General features: G+C 35.1%; 1 non-coding gene across 1 annotated transcript; it reads right to left on the minus strand.

Moving 5' to 3' along the window:
- Positions 1-11,637: 11,637 nt before the first annotated feature.
- On the minus strand, positions 11,638-11,744 carry LOC141669934 (small nucleolar RNA R71). The gene has a single exon (XR_012554185.1). It is a non-coding gene; the product is annotated as a small nucleolar RNA R71 (small nucleolar RNA).
- Positions 11,745-12,040: the final 296 nt, after the last annotated feature.

The raw sequence follows: 12,040 nt of genomic DNA on the forward strand, positions 1-12,040 counted from the left end.
GCCATATTCCAATGTTTTTCCAATGTTGCCATCTCCATAAGAAACACTTGGGCCAGCTTTCTCCACAAAGTCTGATAGCAGGGCCTTATTTCCAGCCATATGTCCTGAACATCCACTGTCCAGAACTAGAATATTTTTCCTGTTGCCCTGCAATCACAAAGACCACTAATTATTAGTTTTAAGGACCCAGACTTGCTTGGATCCTTTGGCCTTATTAAGTTTGTTAACATTTGCAGCGGATTTAGCATCAGAGTTTATGTTAACATTTTTCTTATCAGAACTTACACTATCAGACTTTGAATCAGAATTTATACTAGAAGGAATAATGGAAACTTTCTTCAAAGAAGGTTTTATTTGATAATAATCATAGTACAAACTATGATATTCCTTACAAGTATAAATGGAATGTCATAAACTACCACAATGAAAACAAGGATTTTGTGGTTTGTATCTAACAGACTGACTCTTAACTCCTGATTTTGAAGGTAAGGAGTTAATATTCTTATTCTTCCTGCAAAAAGAAGCCAGATGGTTAGAACTTCCACAGTTATGATATGTTTTCCTAAGAGCATCAGGAACAGGTTTATAATCATTTCTTTTATTCACACCTTCCTTTCCATTCCTATTTTTCCTAGGTGGATTTACCTTGTTTGCATTCTTAACATCTTTCAGCTTATGCTTAAGCCGCTTCTTTGTCATTAAGCCTATGTTTACTTCAGCTGTCTTTTCCTGTTTTAGTTTGTCAGAAGTTAATTCCTCTTTAACTTCTGATTTCTCATTTTCAGACTTTACAGTTACAAACTTAACAGGTTTTAACTTTGGCTTTTGTTTAACAACAGGCTTAATTTCTTCAGTTCCTTTATCATTCTTATCTTCTCCATAACCTAAGCCCTCTTTCCAGTTTCCACTACTTAGCAAATTTTGAGTTGTTTTGCCAGAGTTAGTCCAAGTCCTGATAATCTCTCTTTCCTTTTCTAACTCAGTTTTTAGAGATTCATTCATTTTTAGCACTTCATCCCTAACATAAAAAGCATCATCTCTATCCTTCTGAGTTTGATGGAACATGACTAACTTTTTTTCTAAGAAATCATTTCTTTTCTTATATGCAAGATTTTCAGAAGTTAATCTTTCACATGTTAAAGTTTGATCTCTATAACTAACAAACATGGTTTTAAGATATCTTCTCAACTCATTAATATCATCAGTATGAAAAGCATAAGTAGTCTGAGGTACCTTTGTTTCAGCAGCTTCAGAACTGCTCTCAGCACTTTCTTTATCAGCATTTGCCATCAATGCATAGTTCTCCTCACTTTCAGAGTCTGAGATGTCTGTCCAGCTTTTCTGCTTTGTGACAAGAGCCTTGACTTTGTCACCCTTTGCCTTCTTGCAATCAGGAGATATGTGGCCTTTCTCACCACAGTTATAGCATTTAACATTGGTATAATCTCCTCTGTCAGACTTTCCTCCTCTGCCTTCAGATCTTCTGAAATTCTTCTTATCAGAACTTATGCCTTTCCTGGAAAACTTCTTTCCCTTCCTGAACTTCCTGTATGCAATCTTTGTGATTCCTTTCACCATAAGAGCACACAGCTTCATCATCTCCTCATCAGCATCAGTCTCAGGCAAGCTTTCAGAATCTGAGTTATCATCACTTTCAGAACTTGATGACTCAGTTTCAGACTTTATGAAAAGAGCTTTACCCTTGTCTTTCCTTGAGGAAGCTGCTTTGGGGGATTCTTCTTCAGCCTTAAGAGCAACTGTCCTTGACTTTCCTCCTTTCCTCTTGCTTCTTTGTTCCATCTCAAGTTCATGAATCTTGAGCATTCCATAGATTTCATCAAGAGTTGTATCATCAAGATTGTAGTTGTCTCTTATTGTCGTTGCCTTCAAATCCCAGCATTCAGGAAGAGCTAACAGGAATTTAAGGTTTGAATCTTCAAGATCATACTCTTTATCAACCAATGACAAATCATTCAAAAGTTTGACAAATCTATCATATAAATCATTCAATGACTCATTAGTCTTTGAGTCAAAGTGTTCATACTCTTGAGTGAGTATTGTCTTCCTGTTCTTCTCAATTATGTCAGTTCCCTGACACCTTGTTTCCAGAGCATCCCATATCTCCTTAGTATTCTTGCAGTTGATTACCCTGTTTGACATTACATTATCAATGGCACTATGCAGTAAGTGTCGTACCTTAGCATACTTAGCAATTGATGCTATATCTTCAGCAGTATAATCACTCTTCTCCTTTGGTACGGTCTTTGCTGCTTCACCTGCAACTGCAACAGCGAGCTTGGTTGGTTTGTGAGGCCCTTCCTTGATTCTATCAAGGTATTCTGGATCTGTTGCTTCCAGGAACATGGTCATCCTTACCTTCCATATGGGATATTCAGATGGTCTCAGTATGGGAACTCTGATAGTCTCATACCGACTTTGAATCTGTGTCTTTGGAGGTTCTTCAGTTTTGGTAGGCTTAGTTGGAGTTTCTGTGTCAGACATGATTGTGTTTGGATCTTTAACTGTATGTGTGTTAACAGATAAGCTCTGATACCACTTGTTAGGTCACACACACTGTAGAGGGGGGTGAATACAGTGTATAATATAATCAAATCGAACTTTAATATATTAAGTAACAGAAAACAAACTTTATTGAAACAATAAACTTTGTTATAGTATGGAACTGTTACCTCTCAGTGATGAACAAATATCACGAGAGCTGCTAGGGTTACAATGAATAATGTTCTCGAATATGATAACACTTATAGTGTAAACACTATGTCTGTGTTTATATATTACACAGTTACAAGATAATCGCTAATTGATATGGAATATAATTCTGCTTCCTAAAATATATCAATCAGATATCTTTTCTTCCAAGTATTCCATTCTTCACGGAACTCCTTCTTCATGCATATCTCTTCTTATGTTTATCTTGATCTTCTTTCCTTTAATCAGCTACTGTCCTTATCTGATCGTCCTTCAGCACTTAAGTTCTGATATCTAACTTCTGATGATTATCTCCTGATAATATAAGTACTGATATCCTTAAGTCCTGACTTCCAATATAAGTACTGATCAGCAGTTAAGTACTGATTTGTCCTGTTAAGTAAGATCTGAAATCAAAACATAAATCATATTAGCCATGACATTATCAAATATATCTAACAACTATCTTAGATATATTGCTAATGTAGTAGGTGGAGTGCTGTTAATCGAGGGTCCGGCTCCCAGGATTTCTCGACCCGGTGTCACAAGAGTATGCGTTGAGGTGGATCTTCTCAAGAAAACCCTACTATACTAATAGGGTCTGGTTAGGCAAGGGAAAAATGAAAGAAGATGAAAGAAAATTGTCTATTTCAAGTAATATTAAAACCCTATGTCTTCGATGTCAAACTTTCTGTCCATGAAGTGTGAGCGTAATTTTGCAATTTATGATTGTGGTACGAGTGCTTGATTACGTACCTCCTGGATAAAAAAAATCCGAGTAAACGTTTTTGGGGTTATTATAATGGAAAGGTAATTTTTTTATGTTTTTTATTATATTTAAATTTTTTGTTAAATTTCACTCTTTTAGGATGTAAATGCTTGCAACTTTTTCTTGTGAATGGATGATGAAGTTGGTGGTAGAGCAAAAAATATAATTAAGGTACTTTAATAGAGGAATAATGCTCTTGAAAATAATGTGATGAAGCTAGAGGAGAAATTGATTAAAAGGAAGAAGTAGACACAAATGTTAAAGAAAGAGAAACAAGTCCAAATGACCATGCTTTGTATTGTGTTAATTTGTGTGTTTGATATTGTTGTAATGCTATGTATTACTAGGGAAATGAGGCCTACTGGGCATTATTTACCTTAATATCCATGTTGTAATCAATGACCCAATTTATATAATAAATAAAATATTATCTTGATAGAGTGTCGTTACATTCCATTCATAATTCAACACCACTAGCACATTTCACATGATTTAGTTTACCAAAAATGAGAATATCAAAATTTAGCAAAAGGTGACATAATTAAAGACATAGTCTAAGTAACAAACTTAGGGACATCAAAATATGGACATTAATAAATCTAGTTTCATAGTAAGAAAAGAAACATCAATCTTCAAAATTAATAATTTTGTCTGTTGTGGAATGAGATGTATCTGTATTTCCTTTAATCTTGTTTTCGAGTCTTCCACTCCTCCACTCCTCCTAGTTGGAGCTGGTTCCGTTCTTGTTGGTGGAGGGGGTGCAGGTGGTGGAGAAGACTGTGAAGGAAAGGGGGTGGGGTGGAGAAGGAAAGTGATGGTGATGATGTCGGAATGAAACAGTTAAAGAAAATAAAAATAATAATGAATTAATAAAATAAATTTTTGTTAGTGATAAAAAAGGTTAATGAAAAGGTTATGTGGGAGAGTGGAATGTGATGTCATAAATAACCTCCAAATTACTTAGGTATTTCTAACAGATTAAATAAAAAATTAGAGATAATTTATTTGAGAATATGTTGACATGGGGATAATGAGGAAAAAATAAGAATGGTCAAAGTGTATCATATAAAGTGTAAAGTGAATATTAACTTATAATGATTAGAAATAATAGTTAGATGGAGTGCGGGAATGAAATTTAATCATGATAATGATTATAGTTAGTGAAAGAATGTGACACTGTTTACAGGAATCTTTAAAATCCATTTGAGCGGGATTTAATTAAATAATAGAGTTAAGTATTAAATTATTATTATTAATGAGATTATTTTATAATAATATATTTCATATCGGGAGAGTCCCGACATTATTTATTTGGGTTAAGAATAATATTTTATTTTATTTGATGGCTAAAAGAACCTTAAATTATTTTTGAGAATTATTGTGGAATTTGATTCGGGAGTAAAAGGCTCCTGGAATTATTTTATCTCTTAATTCTTGGAATTGAGGCAACTTATTGCTTTTCCCTACTCTTATCGAGAAAATTATTTATTTGAATTATTGTGCTTATTTTTGGAGTATGGTTATTTCTTCGAATTAATTATTTGGAATTACTTTTCCGAATGAATATTCTAAGGATAAGAGGCTATTAAATTTCATATCATATATTATCCGAAATAGTCATTTTTTTGTATCTCAGTCTATCCCAATGTGCGGGAAGACTTATAAATTTTATTCAGTAAGGTTCGATCTATTGTTCAGGTCAACCACATTCGATCATATTCGGGTAACTCGTATCTTTTAGGATTATCCACCTTTGTTGAACTCAAGAACTGACCCATTGTTCGGGTCAACAAAATAATATACACAGATTAATATTTGATTAGGACATTCATTGAGATTTGATCGTGTTATCATCTTGGTCAAACTTTATTCATGAAATTTGGTTGCGGGTCTTGTTTTTTCATTTATTCCATTATTTCGGGATAACTATATATGTTCGTTTGAATTCAATCATCCTCATTGTTCGAGATGATTAAATTTATTGGCAATAGGGCAGTGCATTGTGCGTGCCGTCCAACCACGTATTTTTATTGACTCTTGATTAGTCCATTGTCCGGGCTAATGTGATTTATTTGATGAGCGCTGACTGTGTGTTAAGCTCGACTAGTAAACTTTCCGGTGTTCGTAATTTTGATTCAATCTATTCAGAAATTACTCGGGGATTCTTATTTTGAACTGGTCTACATGGTCAACGATGTTTGACCATGGCAATTTGACTACTTTACACGATTAACTGAGTATGTTTATGTCTCATGTGTAGCCGAGTTAATGAGATAACCCATTTTTTATGCTAGCAAGTTGAATGTTATGCGGGCCTTGTCTTGGGGCACTGATCATGTCCATGCAAGGACTACAAGAGAATGATACTTTCAACTTGGTAGTTGATCACACCATTAGGTATCGGGATGGGAGAACAATACTCTTAAACTCTTATCTTGATTGGTCTGAAGTGTTAAGAGATTGATTGTGTCATTGAGATAAATGTGATTTATTATCCAGTTGGATATTCTATTTTGAGTTGTAATATCTGTATTTTTGAATTATCTTGTTTTGTAATTCATTCAATTTTCTGTCGATATATGATCCATGTGGATAAGAAGATAACTTGTTGGGCATTTGAATGCTCACTTTTACTATCATTATATATGTTTAGCAGTTAAGGTTGAAAGTGATGAACTCGCCAAGCGACAACAGAAGGGGAAGAGGAAATACCAGAGCACGGGTGATGATATTTAGATTCTTCTTACTAGACGTACTTTTTAAAGCTGCTACATCATCTTATGTTTAATATTTTATATAAGTAAAATAAAAGTGATGTTGTAAGGTTCGCAGGAATGTAAGTGACGATGTACGGATCCTTGGATCTGTGGGGGTGTTGTAGTATTTATGTATGTATTTCTCTATTTTGATTAAGTTGTAATAATAAGACAGGTCTTTGGTGCACTAAATGACATGGTGACCCGGATTCGTGGAAGGGCGGATTTGGTGAATTTGAGAGAGGGAGATTGAGAGAGATAAAAGGTGAGTGTGGTTGCGTTTGTGGTGTGATGTGGTGAAGCCACCATCGTCATGGTGGTGGCGATGGCGGTGAACGGAAATACGGAGAGATGGGGAGGAGATCGAGAGTGAGAGAGGTTGAGATATGAGAGTCGGGGCATGTGTGTGTGTGTTGCGGTGTGTATATGTTTATTTACCAGCAACGGAGTCACCACCGCTGCGGTGGTGGTGATAGTGTTTTAGTTTTGAAACTGCAGAGAGAGAGAGAGAGAGAGAGAGGTGAGGGCAGTGGTGATGGCGGTGGTGAGTCACCGCCGGCGACTTTTCCGGCCGGTGACCACAATGGCTGAGAAGGGATGAAGGTATGATGGTGATGACGTGATGATGTCGGGATGATGCAGTTAAAGAAAATTAAAAGAAATTAATATAATAATAAAATAATAAAATAAATTTTTGTAATGATGAAAGAGGATAATAAAAGGGTGATGTGGGATATTGGAATGTGACATCATAAATAACCTCCAAATTACTTGGGTACTTCTAACATATTAAATAATAAAAGAATTTAGAGATCATTTATTTGAGAATATATTGAGATGGGAAATGAGGAATAAAATAAGAATGATCAAAGTGGATCATATGGAGTGTAAAAGTGAATATTACCTTATAATGATTAGAAATAATAATTAGATGGTGTGTAAGAATGAAATTTAATTATGGTAATGATTATAATTAGTGGAAGTATGTGACACCGTTTAATTAAACCTATGAGAATATTTAAAATCCATTTGAGCGGGATTTAATTAAATATTATATTTAAAAGATTAAATTATTATTAATGATATTATTTTGTAAAAATATATTTTATATCGAGAGAGTCCCAATATTATCTATTTAGGCGAAGAATAATATTTCATTTTATGGTGAATAGAATCTTAAATTATTTTTGAGAATTATTTTGGGACTTGATTCTGGAGTAAAAGGCTTTTAAAATTATTTTATCGCCTAATTCTGCCAGGCAAGTTATTATTTTTTCCTACTTTTATCGAGAAAATTATTTGTTTGAATAACTGTGATTAATTTTGGAGTATGGTTATTTCTTCGAATTAATTATTTGAAATTAGTTTCCTAAATAAATATTCCAAGTATTCAGTTACGACATTCGTATAGATTGGATCGTGTTATCATCTTGGTCAAATTTTATTCGTAAAATTTGGTTATCGGTCTTGTTTCTTTCGGTTATTCCATTACTCCGGGATAACCATATATGTTTGTTTGAATTCAATCATCCTTATTGTTCGAGATGATTAAATGTATTGGCAATAGGGCGGTGCATTGTTCGTGCCATCCAACCACGTATTTTTATTGACTTCCGATTAAGCCATTGTTCGGGCTAATGTGGTTTATTTGATGAGCATTGATTGTGTATTGGGCTCGATGAGTAAACTTTCTGGTGTTCATAATTTAGATTCTGTCTATTCAGAAATTACTCGGGGAATCTTATTCTGAACTGGTCTACATGGTCAACGATGTTCGACCATGGCGATGTGATTACTTTACCTAATTGACTTGGTATATTTATGACTCTTGTATAGTCGCGTTAATGAGATAACCCATTTTTTTATAGGAAATTAAATATTAGGCAAGCCTTGTCTTGGGGGCACTTATCATGTTCAGACAAGGAATGCAGGAGAACGATACTTTCGACATGTTATTTGATCGCACCATGGGGTATCGGGGGTGGACGATTAGTACTCTTAAACTCTTGTCTTACTTGGTCTAAAAACAAAAAGAGATTGATTGTCTCATTGATATAAGTATGATTTATTATCCATTCGGATATTTTATTTTGAATTGTGATATCTGGATTTGTGATTTATCTTGTTTTGTCAAATATTCAATTTTATGTCCATATATGATCCTTGTGGTTAAGTAGATAACTTGTTGAGCATTTGAATGCTCACTATTGCTATCATTAAATCTTTTTTGCAGTTAAGGTTGAAAGCGATGTACTCGCCAAGTGACAGCAGAAGGGGATGGGGAAATACCATAGCACGGGTGACGATAATTAGATTCTCTTTACCAGACATACTTTCTGAAACTGCTGCACCATCTCATGTTTAATATTTTTATAAGTAAAATAAAAGTGATGTTGTGTAAGGTTCGCAAAAATGTAAATGACAATGTACAGATCCTTGGATATGTGGGGTGTTGTAGTATCTATGTATGTATTGTATTTTGCTTAAATTGTAATAATAAGACAGGTTTTTGATGCACTGAATGACATGACGACCCCGATTCGCGGAAGGGCGTATTTGTGGGCATTACATTTGGGGAATCTAGGACTACTCTTATGTTTAATGAAAAATCAAAATGACTTATTTGTGATCACTTGTTCCCTTAAATTTTACTCGTTACAAATATAAAAATATACTTTCAATTTTAAAAACATAAATACTAATTAATGGACAAACCAACCATCATATACGGTCAAAATTCCATCCTAAATGGACAAAACTCCATCAGATATGGCACTACCCCTTATAGACACCAAAGTCATCCAAATTGAATTTTATTGACTAAATAAAACACAATAAAAGTCACATCTAAGAATAGTAAATAAAATAAAAGTAATTCAGAAAAGGTAACTTATACTATTAAATGGTAACAATTAATGAAAGCTAATAATGCAATTTCTTTAAGAATAATAAGTAAATAGAAAAAAATAAAAAATAATAACTCATACAATTTTAAATTTAACTAAAAGCATTTAAACAGAAACGTTACAAGTAAAAATATTATAGTCCGCCTAAATAATCAAACATATCATAATTGTGAGTTAGAGTGTCAGGTACTAAGATGAGTATCACATAATAGGGATGGCAATCAGGTCGGATCGGATCGGGTATTGCAGAATCCATATCCAGACCCAAAAATTTTATCCATACCCGACCCGAACCCGAAAAATACCCGAAATTAAATATATGAACCCAATCCATCGGATTTCAGATCGGATTCGGGTATACCCGAAACCCGAATTTTTTTTGAATTGGATATTCATACCTGAACCCGAAACCCGAACATGAACCCGAAATCTGAAATTTTATATAATTATTGATATTGCAAGTACTTGGGATCGAACTGATAAGTGGATTTTATATCCACTTGGAATGCTTTATTACAAGCTTAAATTGGTGTTTTGGACTCAAGTTGTTGGTATTTTGATGTGTTTTTATGTTATTGCATTTCAGGTATCAGTTATATGAAGAAAAGAGATTTTAAAGAAAATATGATGAAAAGTGATCAGAATTGGAAGCCAAGGCCATTTTCAAGTTGTAGAGAATCTCAATAGCTTCGCGTGGACAGTTGAATCGCCTAATTCTGACGAGTAGAACTCAAGTTATGGTCAAAACAAGATTCATCAGAATATTTTTCCCAGTCAGTAGCTGAGCACCCGCCCAGCAGAGCTGAGCGCCCGCTCAGAGAGCTGAGCGCCCACTCAGGAGAGCTGAGCGGCCGCTCAGGGCGCGGCTGGTCGCTGATTTCGCTGAAAAAGCCTTTTTTGAGTAGAATTTGACGATTTTAAGGGTCCAGGTCCACTAGGGGCGTATATATACTTAAAAAAAAGGGTTTTCATCATCCGGGAAGATTGGGATACCAAGGAGAAGTCCTAGAAGCACAGAACAACTCCGAAAAAGAAGATCTTGTTTTCAACTTGTGATTCTTTGAATTAGTTGTTACTTTGGATGCTCGTTTTCGTTCTTGTTGAACCTAGATCTCGTTTATTCGTACTTTGATTATTATTTAGTTTATTAAGACCTTGTTTATACCATGCTTTCATTGGAACCCATGGTGACGATGAGTTCGATTATGGGCTAATCGTTGTCATGGGATTCTAGCGGATTTACTTATGGATTTCAATAGTTAATTGTTTCGATATCTTGGTGTGTGGTGATTGATTGATATCCTAGTATTGGTTGTACTTATTCGTCTTATGTGCGTAGCTAACATATAAGATAGCGTGTTAATCTCTATTGAAGCGATAGTGAATATAGAGGTTTAGAACTTGCCATGCTAGCATAGGTTCTTGTATGTGTATACATGATTCGTAGGTAACTCTAACCGTTTTACTTGCCCTATGTAATCAGGATAGATAACTTGTGCTTAAACCGTTATATTGTCAAATTCTATAGACATATAGGGTCTCAATATAATTGGTGCCTATTCAGCTTCTATCTATTTTGTGGATGTCTGGTAGAATGGTACTCGTGCAACGAAAGTTGGCGTTTATCAGTTTCGTGTTATCTGATTAGTGTCCTCACCATCACATGCTATGGTTAAGAATAATAAGGCTATTGAATGAAGTATTTAATGAAGTTAGGATCCCATGTTTGTCATATATAGTAATTCAACCTCAATTCTCTTAGTTAATGTTATTTAGTATAATCTCTTAGTTTAATAAAAACCCAATTTGTTATTTGTCTTAGCATTGAGCGATAACCATACATTGTTGCATAGGTGCATAAATTGAACTTAACCTAAACCAGTCTCTGTGGGAACGAATCTGATTTATATCTTATACTACTTGCGAACGCGTATACTTGCGTGAATATTAGCGCGTGTTTTCGCCCTAACAAGTTTTTGGCGCCGCTGCCGGGGACTCGGTGTTAATTTTTAGTTTATGTGTTTGTCATCAGTGGTCGTTAAAGTTCACTGACTCGGATTCTTTTACTTTCACGGTTTATTTGTTTGTGTTTCAGGTACTCATTACAATGGGAGATCCAGCAGCACGAACGAAAGCCTTGATGGATTTTTCTCAACCCAAGATCAATGACATTCAATCTAGTATTGTCCGGCCAGCTATCACAGCTAATACCTTTGAGATCAAGCCTGACATAATTCAATGGGTACAAACTTCAGTCCAGTTTGGGGGTTCTCCAACGGAAGATCCCAATACACACATTAGGGATTTCATTGAAATATGCAACACCTTCAAGTTCAACGGTGTTTCTGAAGATGCTGTGAAGCTGAGACTGTTCTCATTCTCTCTGAAGGACAAGGCTAAGAGCTGGTTACACTCTCTACCAGCTGGTTCGATTACTACTTGGGAAGATCTTGCTCAGAAGTTTCTTACTAAATTCTTCCCTATGGCGAAGACAGCTGCACTCAGGAATGCTATTACTCAATTTGCGCAGCAAATGGGAGAATCGCTAAGTGAAGCTTGGGAGCGCTACAAGGAGATGCTTAGGAAGTGTCCTCATCATGGAATTCCTGATTGGATGATCATCACTTGTTTTTAAAATGGGTTGGGACTCGATGCAGCATCAGGCGGAGCATTATGGGCAAAGAGCTATAATGAAGCTTATGATCTAATTGAACTGATGGCTACTAATGAATATCAGTATCCAACCCAGAGATATCCACAGGGCAAGGTAGCAGGAGTTCTTGAAGTGGATACAGCTACGGCTATCACTGCTCAACTAAAGGCATTGTCTATGAAGATCGATTCTCTGGCTAACTATGGTGTTAAGCAGATAATTAGTGTTTGTGAGCTGTGTGCAGGTC

The sequence above is a fragment of the Apium graveolens genome, chromosome 6, assembly GCF_009905375.1.
Source record: "Apium graveolens cultivar Ventura chromosome 6, ASM990537v1, whole genome shotgun sequence".
Taxonomy (NCBI): domain Eukaryota; kingdom Viridiplantae; phylum Streptophyta; class Magnoliopsida; order Apiales; family Apiaceae; genus Apium; species Apium graveolens.